At 34.2% G+C, this 23,160-nt stretch overlaps 1 protein-coding gene across 17 annotated transcripts in view; it reads left to right on the plus strand.

Annotated features, from left to right (window-relative positions):
• RIMS2 (regulating synaptic membrane exocytosis 2) overlaps window positions 1-23,160 on the plus strand; it is a 757,916-nt gene that overhangs the window by 328,119 nt on the left and 406,637 nt on the right. The window lies entirely within an intron of this gene.

Raw genomic sequence — 23,160 nt, forward strand, 5'->3', positions numbered from 1 at the left:
GAGAATTTAGTGAGTTGTTTTTTTAGTATATGTTTTTAAACCTTATAATGTTTTTTAACTAAAGTCTATTCTATCTGCTATCATATAGCTACCCCAACTCTGTTTTGTTTAATATTTGTTTGTTTGTTGTTGTGTTTTCATTCTGTTCATTTTTAGCCTCCTTGTATCTTTGGATTTAAAGTTAGTCTCTTACAAAGAGCATATAGTTGGGTCATGTTTTTTATGTCATTCTGTCTGCGTTTTGTCTGGAAAGGTCAATCCATTTACATTTAAAGGAAATACTGATAATGTAGGGCTTTCTTCTGCCATTTTGCTATTTGATCTTTGTAAATCCTTTATTTTTTTGTTCACAACTCTTCCTTTAATATTTATTTGATTTTCCTGTTTATACAGGTTTTGTAACGTTCCACTTTGTATCCCTTCTCATTTCTTTAGATATTTTCTTTGTGGTTATCATCAGGCTAAAATTTAACTTCCTAAACCTAAAGCAATCACCTTTCATTTGATACCAAACTAACTCTGATAGTATACACAAGACACTATTCGTATACCCACCTCTCTGTCTCCCCCATCTCTTTGTTGTACTTACAAATAATGTCTTTATGTACTGTGTACACAAAACCATAGATTTATCATTCCTGTTTTATGTATTCATATTTTAGAACCTTTAGAAAAAAAAAGTGGATTTACATACCAGAAATTCAATGTAATAGTACTAGTATTTATAATTGCCCATATGGTTACTTGTACTGGAGTTCTTTATTTCTTTGTGCCACTCCAATCCAGTATCCTCTGCTTTCTGTCTTAAGAACTCTCTTTTGTAATGCTCTTGGACAGGCCTGATATAACATTCTCAGCTTTTATTTATCTGAGTTTTGTCTTAATCTCTCTCTTATTTTTGAAAGACAGTTTTGCTGGATATAACATTCTTGGTTGGCAGTTGTTTTCTTTTAGCACTTTATTTCATCCCACTGCATTCTTGCCTCCATGGTTTCTGATGAAAACCTGGCACTTAATCTTATTGAGATCCCTTGGAGAGACTCCCTTGGCTTTCTCCTGCAGCTTTCAGAACTCTTTACTTGTCCTTCACATTCGCCGCTTTGACTGCTATGTATCTGGACATGATTCTCTTTGCGTTTGATTGGTTTCTGGTGTGTTGTGTTTCTTTAATGTGTGTATTCATGTCTTTTGTTAAATTCTGGTATTTTTCTGCCCTGATTTCTGTGAATATTCCTTCTGTCCCTTTCTCTCTTTCTTCTCCTTCTAGGACTCCCCAAATTCATATATTGGTTTGCTTGATGATGTACCACAGGTCTTTTAGACTCTGCTCACTTTTTTCGTGCTTTTTTCTTTCTTTTCAGCCTGAAACGTATCAATTTTCTTGTGTTTGACTCATTGATTCTTTCTTCTGGTCACCTCAATCAGTTGTTGCAATGGTCTAGGGAATTTTTCATTTTCAGATTCCAATATTTCTTTTTAGTCCCTTTAAAAAATTGAATTGAAATTCTCATATTATTCATTCATTGTTTCCCTAATATCTTTTAGTTCTTTCTGCAATTTTCCCTTTATCTCCTTGAACATATTGATAATTTCTTTAAGTCTTTTCTGGTATGCCCAAAGTCTGGTCTTCTTTGTTTATATATTTTTTAATTTTATTTCATTTCTTTTGATGGCCATCATTTCTAGTTTCTTTGTCTTGTAATCTTTTGTTGCACACTGTATACTTTAATATTTCAATGTGCTAACTCTGGGATTTAGTCCCTAGGTTTTCCACTCCTTAAATTTATATCTAGCTAGTGATAGGACAGATTTTCTTGAGTACCAGGAGCTAACAATACAAACAATCCAAGGCAAAAATTTTTTTTGTTTAGACTTAATAATTGGCTCTGCATTGGCTTTTCATCAGAATTTAGCCTTCCTATCAAGATGATCAAACTGAGGGAATAATGAATTGCAGATTCTTCTCTGTGCTTTCTGAACAGATGACTTATCCTCAGCTTGTGCTCACTTGTGGCCTTAGGAATTCCCTTATTTATTTAATCTGTCCTCCCCCGCCCCTTTCCTGGTGTTCTGTTGTATGTCTTAAAGCTAGTAATCCTTCTCCTAAATCTGCTTTAATCTATTTGTTTCTTACTGCCCTGGTTGTCAGCAAACATCTTCTGTGTAGGGTAAATTCCAGAAAGGTAAGCCAGAGAAGAGTTTCTTGGTTCAATATTTCTTGCTGCCATTCAATAGATTGGCGCAAAAATAGAGATGCCCAAATATGCACTTAGGGGTTACTCTGTTTCCTCTGGAACTGGGCCAGGGACTACAGCTGGAACAGATGCTGGCTCTACAGTGTGCTGGGGATGGGTTGAGGCAGGGGCCAACAAGTGTGCCATAAGCTTCTCTTGTCATTTTTAAAGCTTTTTTTTGATTCAGCATTTTTCCAGTTACCTCAACCCTTTGACTATTTTCTGGATTTTTGAGGAAGATGTCTCTGCCTTTTTTTGCTAGTTATTCAAAGAGTCTGTGGGGGTCAGCATTCTAGAGCCTCCTACACTGCCATCTTGGTCTTACTGGAAATCAGAGCATCTCCATGTAAGCCCACGGCAATCTTTGCCCAACATTTTTTTCTGTTCTCTCCTGCCCCTCTCATTTTGATCCTTATTTTGTGTTTCTATTTTACTTACCTGTTTTTAAATATTTTATTTTTATGCCATTTCAAATTCATGGTACAAAAAGGTGGGGTATACATAATTCCAATAAATAAAATTTGAAAGGTATTTTGCTAAATATAAAATCTTGAATAATGGAAAAAAGGAGAATAGTTTTTATTTTAGATACTTGAAGGTATAGATTCATATGTACAATCCAGTGCTATACAGTGGTAACTACTTTCAGTTTTTTCCTACTGGGGGACTTTAACTATAGTTTGACAAGCTTACTCTGCCTACTGTCATTACACAGGCAACTGGAACTTTGAAAATCATGTTCACCAAAGAGTTTTTAAGGTGTAAAATATTCTGACACACTTAAACTCTGTTACAACATGCAACTCAAAAAAGAGTATATAGGCCAATAGGTAGAACGCTATAATCACAGACTTGCAGAAATTTTTAGATGTTATTAAATAAAACCTGAAAGTTTGTTTTCCTGCATTTAATTCTTTTGAAGTATAAAATTAAGTCCAAATTTATCAATGACTGAGAAATAATTCTTTCTTCTTTCTTACTCCCTTCCTTTTTCATACAGTGACCAAACTGGTGCTAAATGTCAAGCTGTATAGTAGGCATTCTTTACAATAATGAAACGAAGGTCTCCAGATGAATCGTGATAGCCATTTCAATAACTTACTTTTTCTCCTGGGCTCATGTTTAGCGGAGCTATAGCATATAAGCAGTGGCTTACTGGTAAATATTTGAAAACTAGCTTTTCAAATTAAAGAGATATGATTCATAGCATTTGCCAATTTTTATGGAGTAAATATTCCCAATGTGGCTGATTTTGAGCTAAAAATTTGACATCACTGAACACCAAGTTGGAAAGAGATGCTTACAATAGGCTCTTGGCTTCAGTATACCATTGGATAGGGAATTATGACCTGTGCTATAGACTGCTATGCTTCCTTCATTTTAAATCATACTTCCCTTGGCTTATGCTTCATTTGACAACTAGCATATATTTTCTGTCTTTGACCCTTTTCATCTATGGTAGTCTCTTATTTACTTGTATCTTCTACTGAAATAACATCCAGGTTACTAATGACTGCAGATATCTTAGAATGCACGCTAGAGGCAAATCTGTTTTTGTCATCATTTAAAATTGTATTTAAGTGTATGTAAGATTGTGTTTACCTGTATGTTAGGCATCACAACCATAATGCTTAAATAAGGAATTTATTTTTTCTTACATTAAAAAAATATCTGAAGATAGGTAGTTTAAGGTTGAATTGCTCAAGAAAGTCAACAGAAAACTGGGCTTCTTCTTACTTACTGCCCTGTTACTGTAATTGTGTGTGCCTCTCAAACACAGGGTTAAAAGATGGCTTTTGCATTTATAGGCATCAGGACCACTTTCCACTCAAGAGAAAGGCAAAGTATGAAAGATGCATGGCAGCTGAGTCTATCTTTTCTTTAGGAATAAATAGCTTTTGTACAAGATACACGTAGTAAACTTCTATGTAAATTGTACTGACTGAATTATTGCACATGACTCCCCAAGAGCAAGAGAACGTGAAAAATAAAAAAAATTAGACTAGGCACATTGTTCTATAAATAAAATTAACAGTTTGCTAAGAAAGAAAAGAGAAGAGATACTCAGTATGCAACTAGTAGTCTGCAACAACCGCTTTTGTCTTTTTTTTGTTGTTCCTTATTCAGCTCCATGAAACTTATAAAAGTTGTAGTTCCTTGCTGGTATCTCATCAATTTTAGGTTTAAGTAAAATTTTATTTTAAACTCTAATCATGAAATTGTGTATGTACTAGGGTTGCTTTAATTTAACACAATTTCAGACCTAAATGGGTCTAGAGTTTTGGTAGGTAGGTTACCCTCCTTTCTCACTCCTGTGTTTCCTTCCACATGGAAGGAACTGCTCTAGAGTAGCATTTTGGACTCTCTCTATTCCCCTTCCTGTTCCTCTCCTTGGGATGAAGAAATATGCATTCAAGAGTTAAGTAAGAAAGAAATTACTCTTTCCCTCTGGCTCTCATGAACAAGCTGTTCATAAGGAAAATATTTTCTCACCTGTTTTAAGTTTTACAGGGACAGGTTGTAAAATAAGCAGTTTGTATTAGCGTTGTCTGTCTCTGGTTATGTATATGATTCTGAGTCTTGGTGTTCTAATTTGCTATCTGCCAGAATGCAATATACCAGAAACAGAATGGCTTTTAAAAGGGGGAATTTAATAAGTTGCTAGTTTACAGTTCTAAGGCCGAGAAAATGTCCCAATTAAAACAAGTCTCTAAAAATGCTAATCAAAGGCATCCATCCAGGGGAAGATACCTTGGTTCAAGAAGGCCGATGAAGTTCAAGGTTTATCTCTTAAGTGAGAAGGTACATGGTGAACACAGAGTTTCTCTCTCATCTGGAAAAGCATTTAGTGAACACGGTCAGGGTTCCTCTCTCATCTGGAAGGGCACATGGTGATGAAGGCGTCAAGTGCTAGCTTCTTCTCCTGCCTTCCTATTTCATAAAGCAACCTGGGAGGCATTTTCCTTCTTCATCCCCAAAGGTCGCTGGCTGGTGGACTCTGCTTCTTGTGGCTAGGTTGTTCTGTTCTTCTCTCTCTGAATCTCTCATTCTCCAAAACGTTTCCTCTTTTATAGGACTTCAGAAACTAATCAAGACCCACCCAAATGGGGGGAGACATGCTTCTATCTAATCCAGCTTAACAACCACTCTTGATTAAATCACACCCCCTAGGAGACGATCTAATTATAGTTTCAAACATACAATGCTGACTAGGGATTAGAAGAAATGACTGCCTTTACAAAATAGGATTAGGATTAAAACATGGCTTTTCTAAGGTACATACATCATTTCAAACCAGCACACTTGGTATCAGGAAACCCACTTTTACATAGATAAAAGCCACATTATTTATCAATAATAGTCATAATGTTCCACATACCATCCATCTCTTTTGTTTAATTTAGAAATTGGGGGATTGGTTTAATGTGAATTTCTCAAACAATCAGATTATTGTTGCTTCAGATATGTTGTGTGTGATTTGTTTTTATCTCTTTTTAGCCTTGATTATAATATGAAATTTAATATCAAATATGCAATCTTATGATTTTTGATCTCAGAAAATATATTAGGGAGAACCTTTGGATCATCCAATTTTCATTTCAAAAGGAGCACCATGTTCTAAATATTATAAACCATACAAAAATACTTGTTGAAATTTAACAGCTTGTTTTTGCAAAGCTCAGCTCTGCTGTTTTTTTTTTTTGTCACATTCTGTCTCATCTGAATGGGCCTAACTCTAGTAAGTATCCTCTTTTTTTGTTTTTGGCTGACTCCAGCACATCACTGGCAAAGAAAATTTGTAGGAATAAGCTAGTGCAAGGCTAAGAGAAGTTTATGGAAGTGAGAAATACTTCATGGAAAGAACAGAATTGTTAAATGATGTTTTATGGAAGCTTTGCTCTTTTCAATGCAATGCTGTATAACCTCCTCAGAAGTCTTGAATTTTCCATCATCTTTTAATGCTTTTGTAATGTTACATGTGTGGGTTTTAGGGTGATATTGTGAGACCTCAGTGGAATGAAAACAATGGCATCCCAAGATAGAGTTATAAATTATTTTTAGCCACTTTTGAAGACGCTCTGCTAAAACAGTCCACTATATATTACTTTACTGGTCTTAAAGAGTTAAGGACTGTCTAAAATACTTCTCTTTACAGCATATATTGCACATGTAATAGTGAGACCAATTGAAACATAATTTAAAGCAATGCAATATCGATATATATATATATATATATATATATATATATATATATATATATATATATATAGTTAGTTAGTTAAGAAACAACCCACAAATCTTGCTGGCATATAGTTGTTAAGTACTGCTTTCTCCATTTGAGAAAGAACATTCTGCTAACTGAAGGATAATTTAAAAAATATATATATATATTTTTTGCATGGGCAGACACCAGGAATCAAACCCGGGTCTCCGGCACAGCAGGTGAGAACTTCTCTGCCTGCTGAGCCACCGAGTCCTGCCCTGAAGGATAAATTTTTTTAATGGATCAAATTGAGTCATATCGAATATGCAGATGGAGAAATAATTTGTGTCAGTTGCTTCAACTTTGAAATGAGATATGTAACATCCTATTTGTGTTTTTATTCATACATTAACAAATAAGTATTATACAGTGAAAATCTATCACCACAGATATTAGTTAATGAAAGTCCCACATTTAAACAGGTATATATATATATATACCCTCTTAGTAGTTGTTCTGAACCTGGTAGTTGTTCTGAACAGTACTATATTGTTTAGGTTATCATAAATTCTCTCCCAAGAAAAATCTTAAAATCTTATTTAGCAAGTACTTTCTTTGTATCTTCACTCTCTGAAAGAGTTTGATTGAATTGTTTTCTCATGCATATTAGTTGTAGGCTAATCGTAAAAAAAAAAAGTAAAAATTTTTACTTTTCAGTCTTTCTAGTCTATTATCAAGAAATGGCTCTTTAATTCCTCTCCTATCCCTATTTCAAGCAGTGCAGTTTTCATCACATCTCTGAAAAGTTACTTCTGAAATCACTTTTAACAAAATTGCACAAAAGTATTCATTGGCTGGGGGAGTGAAGAGGTTGGCGTTCATGGCACTCATGCATTGAAGGTACATCTTTTGCTAGTACATTAGAGAGTATTATTTTGGGTAATTTGTGAGTTTATTTCTCAAGGTAAAATACAGATAAGGAAAACAAGAAGTGACTAATACTATTAAGGTTGTATTGTAGGTGGGCTGTGTACTTGGGGTAAATGAAGTTTACTTTTGCCATAATTGCAAAAAAAAGCCTTTTTATATAACTTTATTTATTTATTCAGCAATTATTTATGAGTATCTATTATATGCCAGGCATTTGATATGAAGTCATGCAAATAGTAAGCCCAGCCCAATCCCTTTTAGCGTGAAGAAATAGATGGTAAACATGACAAAAAACTATATCATAATTAGAAGATTATAAGTTTATGAAAAAGATTTTTTTTTAAAGTAGAGCAGTTTAAGGGGATTGGGATTGAGAGTGCAGGTGGTAAAGGAAGAAGTTGAAATATTAAATAGGGGGTCAGGGTAAGCCTCCCTGAGAAAGTAAAATTTGAGGGAAGATTTGAAAGTGAATAGTTTTGTCCTCAGATCTTTAGTGATGCAGCATTTCAGACAGAGAGAGCTGCTAGGGTAAGGGCACAAAGGTAAAGACCATGCAGGGTAGCCAGCTTGGCTGGATCTGAGTGAGCAAAGTGCCAGCAGTAGCAGAGGAGGTCAAATAAATAATGGGCATCAGGTTCCTGGATTATCTTGAACAAAATGGGGAGTTAGTGCAGGGTTTTGAGCATATTAGAGACATAAACAGACTTAGATTCTGACTGCTGTGTGTAGGCTCTATAGGGACATAGGATAAAGTCAGGGAGACCAATTAGAAAGCTTTTGTAGTAGTTAGCAAGACTTCACCAAATTGGAACCAGTGGAGATAGTGAGAAATGTTTGGATTCTGAGTATATCTTGACTGTAGATCCAAAAGAATATACAGATGGTTTGCATGAGTTAATTAGAAGGAAGGAATTGTTATTAACAGAGAATAGGAATGCTGCTTTTACTTAAACCCACTTATCTGTATTTCCCTGTTTTGAAACACTATGTAATTCTTTTTTCCAATTAGGAAATACATTCTTAATATGAATATTAGTTGACTTGCAGATAAGCAACACTTTTTTTTTTTTGATATGTACTTCTAGATTAGTTTGCTTCCTTTTAGAGGAGGAGATTTATCTTCTCTGAATAATCACTGTTTTAGGTCCTAACCAAAATCTGTAAATTGAAAATAAAAAAAACCTTTTTAAAATTGCATTAAATCAATAATTGGAGTTCACTAAAGGAACTGCAATACTAAAAGAACATAAAGGTGCCAGGATAGAATGGGAGAAAGTAACTCTTTGTAGGGGTTTTGCCGATGATCATGGGAGGTGGTTCTGGCTAGCTTATTTATTTTTTTTTCCTCTTCTATTTCTCCTATTTTGTTCATTGTACTTCTTGTACTGTTTTCAAAGAATCTTTCTTGATTGTTGGATTGTTTGTAAGCCTGCCACAGATTCGTAGTACCTTAAAAGAAGGAAAATATCACTACAGGCTTAAATTATCTTCTAGTTTAGCGTGATTCACAATCTTCATGTCTCCTTTTGGAAGAGATGATGAGGGGAGGTGAGTGACATTTGAGACCATCAAAATCATTTGTGCACCATTTTCTAGACATCTGAATGCACAAGAGCTTCATTTTCAAATATAAGTTGATAATATTGTCATGAATGACATAAAAATTAATTTTTTAAAATCAAATCTAGAATGCACAACTGTGTGATGATATTGTGAGCCATTGATTATGTACCATGTATGGACTGTATGTGTGTGAAGATTTATCAATACAAATGTTTTAAAAATTCAAATCTATTTGATTCAGATAACCTTTTGTTATTTTATACTGCCTTAGTCAATGAATACTAAAATTGCAATTATTCTAATGAAACATTTTATAACTCCAAATTACATCCTATAAATTTGAAAGCATGGAACTATCTACCCAGGGAATGAAAAAAATATTAAAAAATTTAAATGAAGAAAGTAATCCTAAAAGGAGAATAAAAATACTGGAGGAAGAGAGGGTATGAAATTGGAACTCTAGAAAGGTCAGTAGAGAGTAAAGAAAAAGTGTGGGTGATATTAGAGATGATACACATAAAAGTCTAGGGTGGATGACTAAGAGGAGCTAGAAACAAGGATGATGGTAGAGGAGAGGACTGGTAACAGACGGTACATTACAGATTAGGAAATACTGACAAGAGAATTCACTGCAGTCATGAAAGTGAATGGAAGGCAAAGTAAAGTGGAATGTTTGCTGTTATGGCATCAACTGTAATGTTTCTGAAATTTTGTGAACATATTAAATTAAAGGAATCAATATAGTCTGTGAAAATATTTTCAGTTTGATATGAATTGTGGTTCTGAATTTATATTTTATTATTGGTTGACATTATCATGAAAATGAATTATCTTCAATTTATATTCCATTTCTCTTTGAAGAACCTACAAATCTTTATTAGGACTCTCAGAAGGTAAAAAGTACTTTCTCTGCTCCCCCTTCCCCCACAACTACACTTAATGCTAGAAGAGACTTCTACAGATGAACACTGCACAATGAACAATCCAACAATAAAGAAAGATCGCTTGGTTGAGTGCTTCTTCCACATATTTCTTGGACCTTCCTTTAAACCTGAAATTTGGGAGACAAATAACACAGTACTTTTCAATTCTCCTCAATCTTCCAATACTTGCATTTACTCAGTTTTATGTAAATTTACTTGGAATCAGTTAAATATCGTTCTCAGAGGTGTAATTTTAACATTTAGATAATTGGCTTTTGGAAGAAAGAATCTGTGGTGTTACCCTCTTTTCTATTTATTATAGTTTTGAATGGCTGAATGTAGGCTTTGAGAAGTTAAGTGATAAAGTGAGCAAAGTTTGATTTAAACTTGATCTGTAAACTATTTAGATCATGGAGCACATTATTTCTTATTAAATTTCAGAAGAAACTCCTGCTTCCTGTCCCATTGCACCTTTGAAGAAACATTCCCTTTTACGTAAGGATTAAGAAACTTGTTATTGAATAATTGAGAAATTTAATAGGCCTGTTAAACTATCACACATTTATCATACACTTTCTTTGTTTGTTCACCTGGGCAGGCACTGGTAGTCAAACCCGGGTCTCCGGCCTGGCAGGCAAGAACTATGCCACTGTGCCACCATTGCCCGCCTTATCATTATACATTTTAAGGTGAAAGCTAAGCAGTAGATTTAACAATAACTCATATAATAAATTCTGTTATTTTAAAGTAACAAGTGAGTAGAGGAGAACATATCTATAAATTTCTGCATGTCAATTTTAAGTGTGTTGCACAAAAATGCCTTGGAATGTAGGTTGCATTTCTGTTCAGTACTGTGAGGCACTAATCAGTTAAATACCATAATCCTCCTTACAGAGTAAATTCTTACTTGACCTGGAGCTATATACAGTCACAGAGGGACAGCATTAATGAATAACTTTTCCCATAGCAGGCTCATCACTAGAGGATTTTATGACTCCATCCTTGCATGAATGTTGTTTTATGTATAACTTATTAGTAATTGAGGTTTGAAATAAAATTATAAGCAAGTAGAGATTTTCAAATCATCTGATTAATGATGCTGCCTGTGATTTTGCTAGAGCTAGAAGGATTAAATGGAAGTACTGCCTGGCACAGTGTTGATGTATTTTTGTCAACATGATGCTTCATGCTCGACAGATGTACAATGATTGAGCAAAAGGTAAAACAATGAAAATGTAATAAATATTACTGGTTACATGTAAAAATTTGTCTTTTTAAAATTTTGATGTTATAAATTGTTTCATTTGTTAAAAGCTTTTTATAGGCATTGTAGAAATGGAAAATATATTTCATGTTTTACAGATTGTTCATGTCTGCTAAATCCTTGATTTAATGTGTTTTAACAGCTTTTATTTTTAGAATTTGATTATAATGTTGTATTTAAATGATATGCTTGGCTTATGTAATTGTATTAATGAAATGTTGTTTTAGTTTATGTAGCAATATCCATGATTGTAAAGATTTTTAAAAGATGGAGGTTTTTTAATAGATTATTGAGCTTAAAATTTCATGTATACTTTTTATTTAAAAAAATGACAATTTTTAGTGATTTCTACTAAGAAAAATTATGAGTAAGAGATTTTCTTTTAACTAATGTTTAATAGTAATGATCCTACATTTGAATTAACTTAAATTAGTAATCCTCAAATTCTTCATCCTACTTTTAACATCATATGATTCTTAAAAATTGCATATATCTTCAGTTGAGTTAGGAAGTATGAATTAAAAGCTTAACTTTTCATGTAATCTTTCACTTTCTTTTTAAATATCTTCAAATATTCACTAGACTATATTTTCAAAGACTTGATGATTATTTTATAGTATAAGGTTAGTATTGTAAGTGGTATAATAATACAAATCACATAAGATGGTACAGGTTGTAACTGTTCAAATGGAAACCACAGTAAAACGTGATGAATTAATATATAGTATATAAATTGAGAATGCATCTTTGGGAAATTGCAAAAAAAGTGGCTTTAATTGGAAAAGAAGTTTATTATTTGGACTTTTCCCATAAGTCAGTGTGATTTTTGGACATGGAATTTCAAAGAGATTAACTGGTGGAATTTCTTGCTCAAGTTATAGTGCTTAGTCAGAATAACATTTATAATGGAATATCAACTATGAATAGTACAGTTAGAACATTTAGAAATAGATTCAATAGTTAACCCATATGAAAAAGATAAATAGCAAAAGATATTCTATTGATTAAGATAAATTTAAGATATATAAATTTTTATTTTCATAAAGTGATTCCAATTAAGAACCACTATAATAAGATGGAAGAGAAGATAATTGTAACAACCTAGGTTTCAATAAAGAGAAGTAAGATCAATAGATATTAGGTAACTATAAAGTGAACATAAATATACATTGATATTATATCATAAATGGAAATGAATGTTATACATAAGAGTAAAAATTAAGGCAGTGTATCATGCATACATTTTATTCTAAAGAAAGGCATAACTTTGGATTCTGTCTCTTAATTTGTCAGGGTTTTTGAAGGATTAAATAAAATGTAACATCCTAGATGAATTTCTCCATTACCATGGAATTTAATTTATAGGTTATATACTGTTAAGTGCTTTATGATGCTTTGGAGAAGTGAACAAATTACTATGTTCTTTTACCCCCACCTGAAATTAATAAATGCTAAGGTTGCTTACAAAAGCCAGAGGAAAAAGTAGAGATTTGTAATACATTAATTTAATTTTCGTCTATTTTGACAAGGATATAGTATTAAGAAATATGATTTAATTTAAAGTAATGGATGTATGTGATAGAATGAATGATAAAATTGGTAAAATGATTTTGACAGAATATTTTAATATTTTGGATTAATTGACAAATTTTCTGTAGTTTGGTTAAGCATACCTTATTTTTTTTAAGAGTCTTGCCTTCTTTCTAGCATAGCTTTAAAATACTATAAGATACTATACCTTAAAATGCATTTTTACAAACCAAAGTCCATTTTAGAGAACAAAGACAATAGCTATCTCAGTTTCAATAATCATGGTCATTGTTCTAGTTCTTACTTGTGCAAATAAGCATCTACAATATGATTCACATGTTTTAAGCAAATTTCATAATCTCTAGAATAAAGTGATAGCTAGATTTACTATTAAATATAATTTTCCAAAGGTAAGATTTTTTATAAGCACTTTAACTTGCTAGAGTCTAATTATTAGTGTTCCTACAAACTTTTTTAAGACCCCAGATAACCCCTAGTATAACCTTTTCTTTGGTACTGAACTCTATAATAGGAAATACTCTATAATAGGAAAACTCTATAATAGGAAAAAATATTTTGATTTATAAAACAAATATAATATAATCCCTATGTTGGAAAAGCTCTTTATTCATTTTATTTATACCTTGTTTACTTTCAAATATCTTCTTAATTCCTCAGTATAGTAATGAAGTACCCTCCTCCTCCCCATCCCACCCCACCTTTTTTCAATAACTTCTTTTTTTTAAGTAACTGTGATGTTAAATATATTACTTGAAATCCTCAATTTACAAAGAAGTTATTTTACAAACAGTAATTGGATTCTGAAGTCCAACAACAAACATCAAATTAATATATAATAGCGATAAATTACACTGATGGTAAAAATAGTTCCTTCCTTCCACTTATGGTGCTATTACTGCCATGGGAACAGTAGGGAAAAGAAAAAAAGAACTTGACTATTTTAGCAAGTCGTGAAACTTAATATTCTAAAGGGTAATACAGACAAGCCTGAATAGAAATTGTTAATATCACCTAGGGAGGACATAGGGCAGTGGAGTGGAGGGCCACTATTATATTGAACTACTTTCCAAACACCTATTTTCCCTCAATGTTTCTGAAATTTCCATTTCACTTTCTTTATGACCTTAAATTCAACATTCTAGAGATTAATTTGTATTAACAAACATTCTTAAGGAGAATTGGAATTTTCATTAGGATTATAGAAATATAGATAGGGAACATTTACTTTTTTGGAAGGGAGGGATCTGTGAAAAAGAGGTCTGTGGTCTGCTTTTCAGTGAGTTCCAGAAATGAATTACCTTGGAAAATGCTTTGTTTAATAAAAGTATAATTAAAAATTTAATAGATTTGTGTTTTATAAAAATAATGTTGAATAAAAAATAGTGAAAATAATAGCAACTTCATGAGGTTATGAAAAATATTTCCAGTGTAGTGATATATTTTATATAATTTGGGCTTTCCTTTGTGTAAATATATTTTTCAGGTCTTAGTTCACATATCCCTTTTCAGAAAGACCTTCCTTACAGAAAGTAGTCTCCCCCCCAGTCACTTTTTATCATCTTGTTTTAATTTTTTTTATTATAATTATCACTATCTGAAAATATCTTTATTTGTTATCTGCTTACTGACCTTTTCCTCTACTAGAAATTAGGCTTCTTAAGAGAAAGGATCTTATCTGTCTTTTTCTCTGTTGTATTCCCTGAACCTAGACTAATTTCTGGCAATAGTAAGACCTAAGTAAATATTTATTGAGTTAATGAATAAATGCTAGAGCTAAAAAGGCACATTAGATAATTTCCTTTCTGGTACAAAATTTAAAGCCTAGTGAAGTGTACAAAATATGAATTAAGGATTTGTAAATAGGATGAGCAGTTTTATGCAAGGGGAACAGCAAAGGCATGAAAGAGCTTCCAAGCTGACAGACTGGTCTTACTGATGCTTAGTAAAGAGATAATACTGCTTTCATTTAACAAGTCACATATTACTTCTTATTTTATGTCTCCTGTGTATATATATATAATTTCTTATAAAGCCCAAATTGAATTTTAGGGAAACTAGAATTTATTTCATTAGCCAATTCCTAACAAAATTAAAACTGTTTTTCTTATGTACCATATAAATCTGGGAAACGCTAGAATCTTACTCGTAGAACAGCACCAATTTCTTATTACTAAATTAGGTTTATAAATTGCTTACATTTTTAGAGAGAAATAATTAACTTAGATTGGAAATGTTACTGTTTATCTTTAACATACTGAAATATATTTGAACTCAACATAAATTCAGCGTCTAATGGAGAGTAAATGGTCAGTTTGAGAAGGAATGGATTACTTAATTCTTTAGAATTCCTTAGAAAATCTCATTTATCTCAGTATTTTTAAGTAAATAAAGTAGATGTAAGTAGGAATTAATGAGATGTTTGTTGAAAATTAGCACAAGTTGTCAGAAAATTATATTTTGACAGAAGTATGCTTGTTTTTTGCTTTTTAAAGTCAAATCTTATTGACCTGATGAAGCTTTGATATCAATATGATAAGATTATAGTCTCTAAAGTATGGAACAGAACTTTAAAAGCATTTAGCTTCTTAAGATCAGGGATCATGTCATTTATTTTTGTATTCTTATCCTTTTACAGGGTGGGGCATCTAGTTCTTACTCCAATATTTATTAAAATAATGTATAATTGTATTATTCTATGCCTCTCCTTATAAAACACAGATTCTCAAAGATGAAATTACTCATATAGGTTCAAATAACTAATTAATGGCAGTAACTCGACTAAGAAACCTAAATCTATTAACTCTCGTGATACACTGCTACCATGATAGAGTATTTATTTCTTTAGTCACATGCCTAAAAATAATGACAAAAGTAAAATGAATGATGCCTAACTTGACCATATAGAATGTTTTGTTAGTTAATACTAAAATATTTATTTGAGTATCTGCTTTGATTGTACATTTAAACTGTTGGACTCTATGATTTTGTGTAACAATTTTAGCCTCACAGTTTTTTGTATGTCTTAAGTTTTTTACATAGCTTTAATATTAAGAATAATCATCTCTATCTGATTAATCATAAAACTTTTAGGTGAACATGCCAGTTCCTTCATTTACTACAATACTTTTCCTTTTATGGTTACAGGTTACAGTCTTACCATGGATATGTGCTTGTGTGAGATTTAGTAGGTAGAAGAGAAACAGAAGCCATTATTTTCTAGCAGCAGTTGTAGGCAGGCAATTGGGTAGGCGGGAAAATCTTAGTGGCTTTTGGACAAGCTCCTGTTATTTGACCACTCTGATTACGTAGGCAGCTGATAAAATTGGTGGAAATTTCCAGAGTACTCTTTTTTTTTTTATTAATTAAAAAAAAATTAACAAAACATTTAGAAATCATTCCATTCTACATGTACAATCAGTAATTCTTAATATCATCACATAGTTGCATATTCATCATTTCTTAGTACATTTGCATCGATTTAGAAAAAGAAATAAAAAGACAACAGAATAAGAATTAAAACGATAATAGAGAGAGAAAAAAACCCTATACCTCACATGCAGCTTCATTCAGTGTTTTAAGATAATTGCATTACAATTAGGTAGTATTGTGCCGTCCATTTCTGAGTTTTTATATCCAGTCCTATTGCACAGTCTGTATCCCTTCAGCTCCAATTACCCCTTCTCTTTTTTTTTTTTTAAATTAACGGAAAAAAAGAAATTAACCCAACATTTAGAAATCATACCATTCTACATATGCAATCAGTAATTCTTAACATCATCACATAGATGCATGATCATCGTTTCTTAATACCTTTGCATCGGTTTAGAAGAACTAGCAACACAACCGAAAAAGATATAGAATGTTAATATAGAGAAAAAAATAAAAGTAATAATAGTAAAAACAAAACAAAACAAAACAAAACAAAACCTACAGCTCAGATGCAGCTTCGTTCAGTGTTTTAACATGATTACTTTACAATTAGGTATTATTGTGCTGTCCATTTTTGAGTTTTTGTATCTAGTCCTGTTGCACAGTCTGTATCCCTTCAGCTCCAATTGCCCATTATCTTACCCTGTTTCTACCTCCTGCTGGACTCTGTTACCAATGACATATTCCAAATTTATTCTCGAATGTCCATTCACATCAGTGGGACCATACAGTATTTGTCCTTTAGTTTTTGGCTAGACTCACTCAGCATAATGTTCTCTAGGTCCATCCATGTTATTACATGCTTCATAAGTTTATCCTGTCTTAAAGCTGCATAATATTCTATCGTATGTATATACGACAGTTTGTTTAGCCACTCTTCTGTTGATGGAGATTTTGGCTGTTTCCATCTCTTCGCAAATGTAAATAACGCTGCTATAAACATTGGTGTGCAAATGTCCGTTTGTGTCTTTGCCCTTAAGTCCTTTGAGTAGATTCCCAGCAATGGTATTGCTGGGTCGTATGGCAATTCTATATTCAGCTTTTTGAGGAACCGCCAAACTGCCTTCCACAGTGGTTGCACCATTTGACATTCCCACCAACAGTGGATAAGTGTGCCTCTTTCTCCGCATCCTCTCCAGCACTTGTCATTTTCTGTTTTGTTGATAATGGCCATTCTGGTGGGTGTGAGATGATATCTCATTGTGGTTTTGATTTGCATTTCTCTAATGGCCAGGGACATTGAGCATCTCTTCATGTGCCTTTTGGCCATTTGTATTTCCTCTTCTGATAGGTGTCTGTTCAAGTCTTTTTCCCATTTTGTAATTGGGTTGGCTGTCTTTTTGTTGTTGAGTTGAACAATCTCTTTACAAATTCTGGATTCTAGACCTTTATCTGATATGTCGTTTCCAAATATTGTCTCCCATTGTGTAGGCTGTCTTTCTACTTTCTTGATGAAGTTCTTTGATGCACAAAAGTGTTTAATTTTGAGAAGCTCCCATTTATTTATTTCCTTCTTCAGTGCTCTTGCTTTAGGTTTAAGGTCCAAAAAACCGCCTCCAGTTGTAAGATTCATAAAATATCTCCCAACATTTTCCTCTAACTGTTTTATGGTCTTAGACCTAATGTTTAGATCTTTGATCCATTTTGAGTTAACTTTTGTATAGGGTGTGAGACATGGGTCTTCTTTCATTCTTTTGCATATGGATATCCAGTTCTCTAGGCACCATTTATTGAAGAGACTGTTCTGTCCCAGGTGAGTTGGCTTGACTGCCTTATCAAAGATCAAATGTCCATAGATGAGAGGGTCTATATCTGAGCACTCTATTCAATTCCATTGGTCGATATATCTATCTTTATGCCAATACCATGCTGTTTTGACCACTGTGGCTTCATAATATGCCTTAAAGTCAGGCAGCGCGAGACCTCCAGCTTCGTTTTTTTTCCTCAAGATGTTTTTAGCAATTCGGGGCACCCTGCCCTTCCAGAGAAATTTGCTTATTGGTTTTTCTATTTCTGAAAAATAAGTTGTTGGGATTTTTATTGGTATTGCATTGCATTGAATCTGTAAATCAATTTAGGTAGGATTGACATCTTAACTATATTTAGTCTTCCAATCCATGAACACGGTATGCCCTTCCATCTATTTAGGTCTTCTGTGATTTCTTTTAACAGTTTTTTGTAGTTTTCTTTATATAGGTTTTTTGTCTCTTTAGTTAAATTTATTCCTAGGTATTTTATTCTTTTAGTTGCAATTGTAAATGGGATTCGTTTCTTGATTTCCCCCTCAGCTTGTTCATTACTATTGTATAGAAATGCTACAGATTTTTGAGTGTTGATCTTGTAACCTGCTACTTTGCTGTACTCATTTATTAGCTCTAGTAGTTTTGTTGTGGATTTTTCCGGGTTTTCGACGTATAGTATCATATCGTCTGCAAACAGTGATAGTTTTACTTCTTCCTTTCCAATTTTGATGCCTTGTATTTCTTTTTCTTGTCTAATTGCTCTGGCTAGAACCTCCAACACAATGTTGAATAATAGTGGTGATAGTGGACATCCTTGTCTTGTTCCTGATCTTAGGGGGAAAGTTTTCAATTTTTCCCCATTGAGGATGATATTAGCTGTGGGTTTTTCATATATTCCCTCTATCATTTTAAGGAAGTTCCCTTGTATTCCTATCTTTTGAAGTGTTTTCAACAGGAAAGGATGTTGAATCTTGTCAAATGCCTTCTCTGCATCAATTGAGATGATCATGTGATTTTTCTGCTTTGATTTGTTGATATGGTGTATTACATTAATTGATTTTCTTATGTTGAACCATCCTTGCATACCTGGGATGAATCCTATTTGGTCATGATGTATAATTCTTTTAATGTGTTGTTGGATACGATTTGCTAGAATTTTATTGAGGAATTTTGCATCCATATTCATTAGAGAGGTTGGTCTGTAGTTTTCTTTTTTTGTAATATCTTTGCCTGGTTTTGGTATGAGGGTGATGTTGGCTTCATAGAATGAATTAGGTAGTTTTCCCTCCACTTCGATTTTTTTGAAGAGTTTGAGGAGAGTTGGTACTAATTCTTTCTGGAATGTTTGGTAGAATTCACATGTGAAGCCGTCTGGTCCTGGACTTTTCTTTTTAGGAAGCTTTTGAATGAGTAATTCAATTTCTTTACTTGTGATTGATTTGTTGAGGTTATCTATTTCTTCTTGAGTCAAAGTTGGTTGTTCATGTCTTTTCAGGAACCCGTCCATTTCATCTAAATTGTATTTATTAGTGTAAAGTTGTTCATAGTATCCTGTTATTACCTCCTTTATTTCTGTGAGGTCAGTAGTTATGTCTCCTCTTCCATTTCTGATCTTATTTATTTGCATCCTCTCTCTTCTTCTTTTTGTCAATCTTGATAAGGGCCCATCAATCTTATTGATTTTCTCATAGAACCAACTTCTGGTCTTATTGATTTTCTCTATTGTTTGCATGTTTTCAATTTCATTTATTTCTGTTCTGATCTTTGTTATTTCTTTCCTTTTGCTTGCTTTGGGATTAGTTTGCTGTTCTTTCTCCAGTTCTTCCAAGTGAACAGTTAATTCCTGCATTTTTGCCTTTTCTTCTTTTCTGATATAGGCATTTAGGGCAATAAATTTCCCTCTTAGCACTGCCTTTGCTGCATCCCATAAGTTTTGATATGTTGTGTTTTCATTTTCATTCGCCTCGAGGTATTTACTAATTTCTCTTGCAATTTCTTCTTTGACCCACTCGTTGTTTAAGAGTGTGTTGTTGAGCCTCCACGTATTTGTGAATTTTCTGGCACTCTGCCTATTATTGATTTCCAACTTCATTCCTTTATGATCCGAGAAAGTGTTGTGTATGATTTCAATCTTTTTAAATTTGTTAAGACTTGCTTTGTGACCCAGCATATGGTCTATCTTTGAGAACGATCCATGAGCACTTGAGAAAAAGGTGTATCCTGCTATTGTGGGATGTAATGTCCTATAAATGTCTGTTAAGTCTAGCTCATTTATAGTAATATTCAGATTCTCTATTTCTTTATTGATCCTCTGTCTAGATATCTGTCCATTGATGAGAGTGGGGGAATTGAAGTCTCCAACTATTATGGTATTTGTGTCTATTTCCCTTTTCAGTGTTTGCAGTGTATTCCTCATGTATTTTGGGACATTCTGGTTTGGTGCATAAATATTTATGATTGTTATGTCTTCTTGTTTAATTGTTCCTTTATTAGTATATAGTGTCCTTCTTTGTCTCTTTTAACTGTTTTACATTTGAAGTCTAACTTGTTGGATATTAGTATATCCACTCCTGCTCTTTTCTGATTGTTATTTGCATGAAATAACTTTTCCCAACCTTTCACTTTCAACCTATGTTTATCTTTGGGTCTAAGATGTGTTTCCTGTAGACAGCATATAGAAGGATCCTGTTTTTTAATCCATTCTGCCAGTCTATGTCTTTTGATTGGGGAATTCAGGCCATTAACATTTAGTGTTATTACTGTTTGGATAATATTTTCCTCTACCATTTTGCCTTTTGTATTATATATATCATATCTGACTTTCCTTCTTTCTACACTCTTCTCCATCCCTCTCTCTTCTGTTTTTTCGTATCTGACTCTAGTGCTCCCTTTAGTATTTCTTGCAGAGCTGGTCTCTTGGTCACAAATTCTCTCAGTGACTTTTTGTCTGAGAATGTTTTAATTTCTACCTCATTTTTGAAGGACAATTTTGCTGGATATAGGAGTCTCGGTTGGCAGTTTTTCTCTTTTAGTAATTTAAATATATCATCCCACTGTCTTCTAGCCTCCATGGTTTCTCCTGAGAAATCTACACATAGTCTTATTGGGTTTCCCTTGTATGTGACAGATTGTTTTTCTCTTGCTGCTTTCAAGATCCTCTCTTTCTCTTTGACCTCTGACATTCTAACTAGTAAGTGTCTTGGAGAACGCCTATTTGGGTCTAATCTCTTTGGGGTGCACTGCACTTCTTGGATCTGTAATTTTAGGTCTTTCATAAGAGTTGGGAAATTTTCAGTGAAAATTTCTTCCATTAGTTTTTCTCCTCCTTTTCCCTTCTCTTCTCCTTCTGGGACACCCACAACACGTATGTTTGTGCGCTTCATATTGTCATTCAGTTCCCTGATCCCCTGTTCAAATTTTTCCATTCTTTTCCCAATAGTTTCTGTTTGTTTTTGGAATTCAGATGTTCCATCCTCCAAATCACTAATTCTATCTTCTGTCTCTTTGAATCTATCATTGTAGGTATCCATTGTTTTTTCCATCTTTTCTACTTTGTCCTTCACTTCCATAAGTTCTGTGATTTGTTTTTCCAGTTTTTCTATTTCTTCTTTATGTTCAGCCCATGTCTTCTTCATGTCCTCCCTCAGTTTATCGATTTCGTTTTTGAAGAAGTTTTCCATTTCTGTTCGTATATTCAGCATTAGTTGTCTCAGCTCCTGTATCTTATTTGAACTATTGGTTTGTTTCTTTGACTGGGCCATATTTTCAATTTTTTGAGCGTGATCCATTATCTTCTGCTGGCATCTGCGCATTTAGACAGATTTCCCTGGGTGTTGGATCCAAAAGTTTGGAAGATTTTTCTGTGAAATCTCTGGGTTCTGTTTTTCTTATCCTGCCCAGTAGGTGGCGCTCGTGGCACACGCTTGTCTGCGGGTCCCACCAGTAAAAGGTGCTGTGGGTCCTTTAACTTTGGAAAACTCTCGCTGTCCGGGAGTTTCGCTAGCCGAAGCTGCTTGGAAGAGTGCCAGCCGGCCCGGGGTCCGAACGCAGGGAGGGTCGCTGGCCGCCGCAGCCCGGGAAAGCACCCATCCGAATTTCCTAGTCGGCCCGGGGCGCCAAGTGTGGCGGGAGGGTGCCAGCCACAGCGGCCCACCTGGGAGAGTGCACCGTTCCCGGGGAGTCACGGGTTTGGAAGGGCCCCCCCCATCACCGTTCTCCGCGGCCTGGGGATTTCCGATCCAATTCCCTCAGTTGATCCGGGGGGCCGTGCGTGGTGTGGGCGCCAGCCGCCGCTGTTTGAGGGGACTGCCTGTCCAGTTCTCCCAGCCGGCCCGGGAAGGGGGAAGGGAGTGACTCCGGCCGTTTGCCGCCCTGCCCGGTGAAGCCCGCGCCCCTCGGCGATCTCACCAGAGCGGGTTCTCTCAGCCAGCCAGCCGTTCCAGGATGGGGTACGCTGTCTTTTTTATCTGTGTCATGGCTTTGGGAGCTGTTCTGTATTGTTTCTACTCCCCTAGTGGCTGTTCTGGAGGAGAAACTAAGATCCGCGTGTCTTACTAAGCCGCCATCTTCTCCAGAAGTCTCCAGAGTACTCTTAAGATTCATAGCAGCTTCAAAATGATGGTTTGAGAATCCCTGTTCTAGTTCTACAGTCTGAGATCAGAAGCAATCACTTACCTGGACTTCATTCCCTAGCCATTTCAGCAGTTATTTAGCTTCTTATTCCTGTATTATGATTCTTCATACCTGGGAAACTTAGAGTGACTTCTCTTTCTGTTAATGAACCATGATTGATACATTAGTAGACTGTATTCCAGATATCGGGGAAAATGAGTTCATTGACACAGAGGAGACTTTAGACAAGAGCAGTGATGTTGCTGGGCAAGGTCATTATACCATATCCTTTCTCTGCTCCTGTTTTTGGACAACAAATGTCTAAGAAATTCACAACTGAGCTGTCTGATTTTGGTCATCTTTATCTTCAGCTGATACTAATTTCTCATTATCTTTGGTTCATGTCCTGGTAAAAAATGCAGATAGCAGTTTTTCTAATCTTTTCTGTCACCTTCAGACATTCTTCCTATGGTTAATAGCCAACACTATTAGAGTGCATGCCATAGAAGAGGGTAGTGTGACGATTTTGTTGAAAAGACAATTATGTGTGATTTCAAGGCCCACCAGTTTGTACCACTGTTAGAGGGGGAGGTTGAGAATTTAAGAAGCAGTGTTTTCCTTTAAGACTAAAGAAATAGGATGTTGAGACTAAATGGAGAAGTGTCAGTGAGCTGGCCTTAATCCTAATTAAAATGGAATTCTGATATCT

The sequence above is a fragment of the Tamandua tetradactyla genome, chromosome 6, assembly GCF_023851605.1.
Source record: "Tamandua tetradactyla isolate mTamTet1 chromosome 6, mTamTet1.pri, whole genome shotgun sequence".
NCBI lineage: Eukaryota > Metazoa > Chordata > Mammalia > Pilosa > Myrmecophagidae > Tamandua > Tamandua tetradactyla.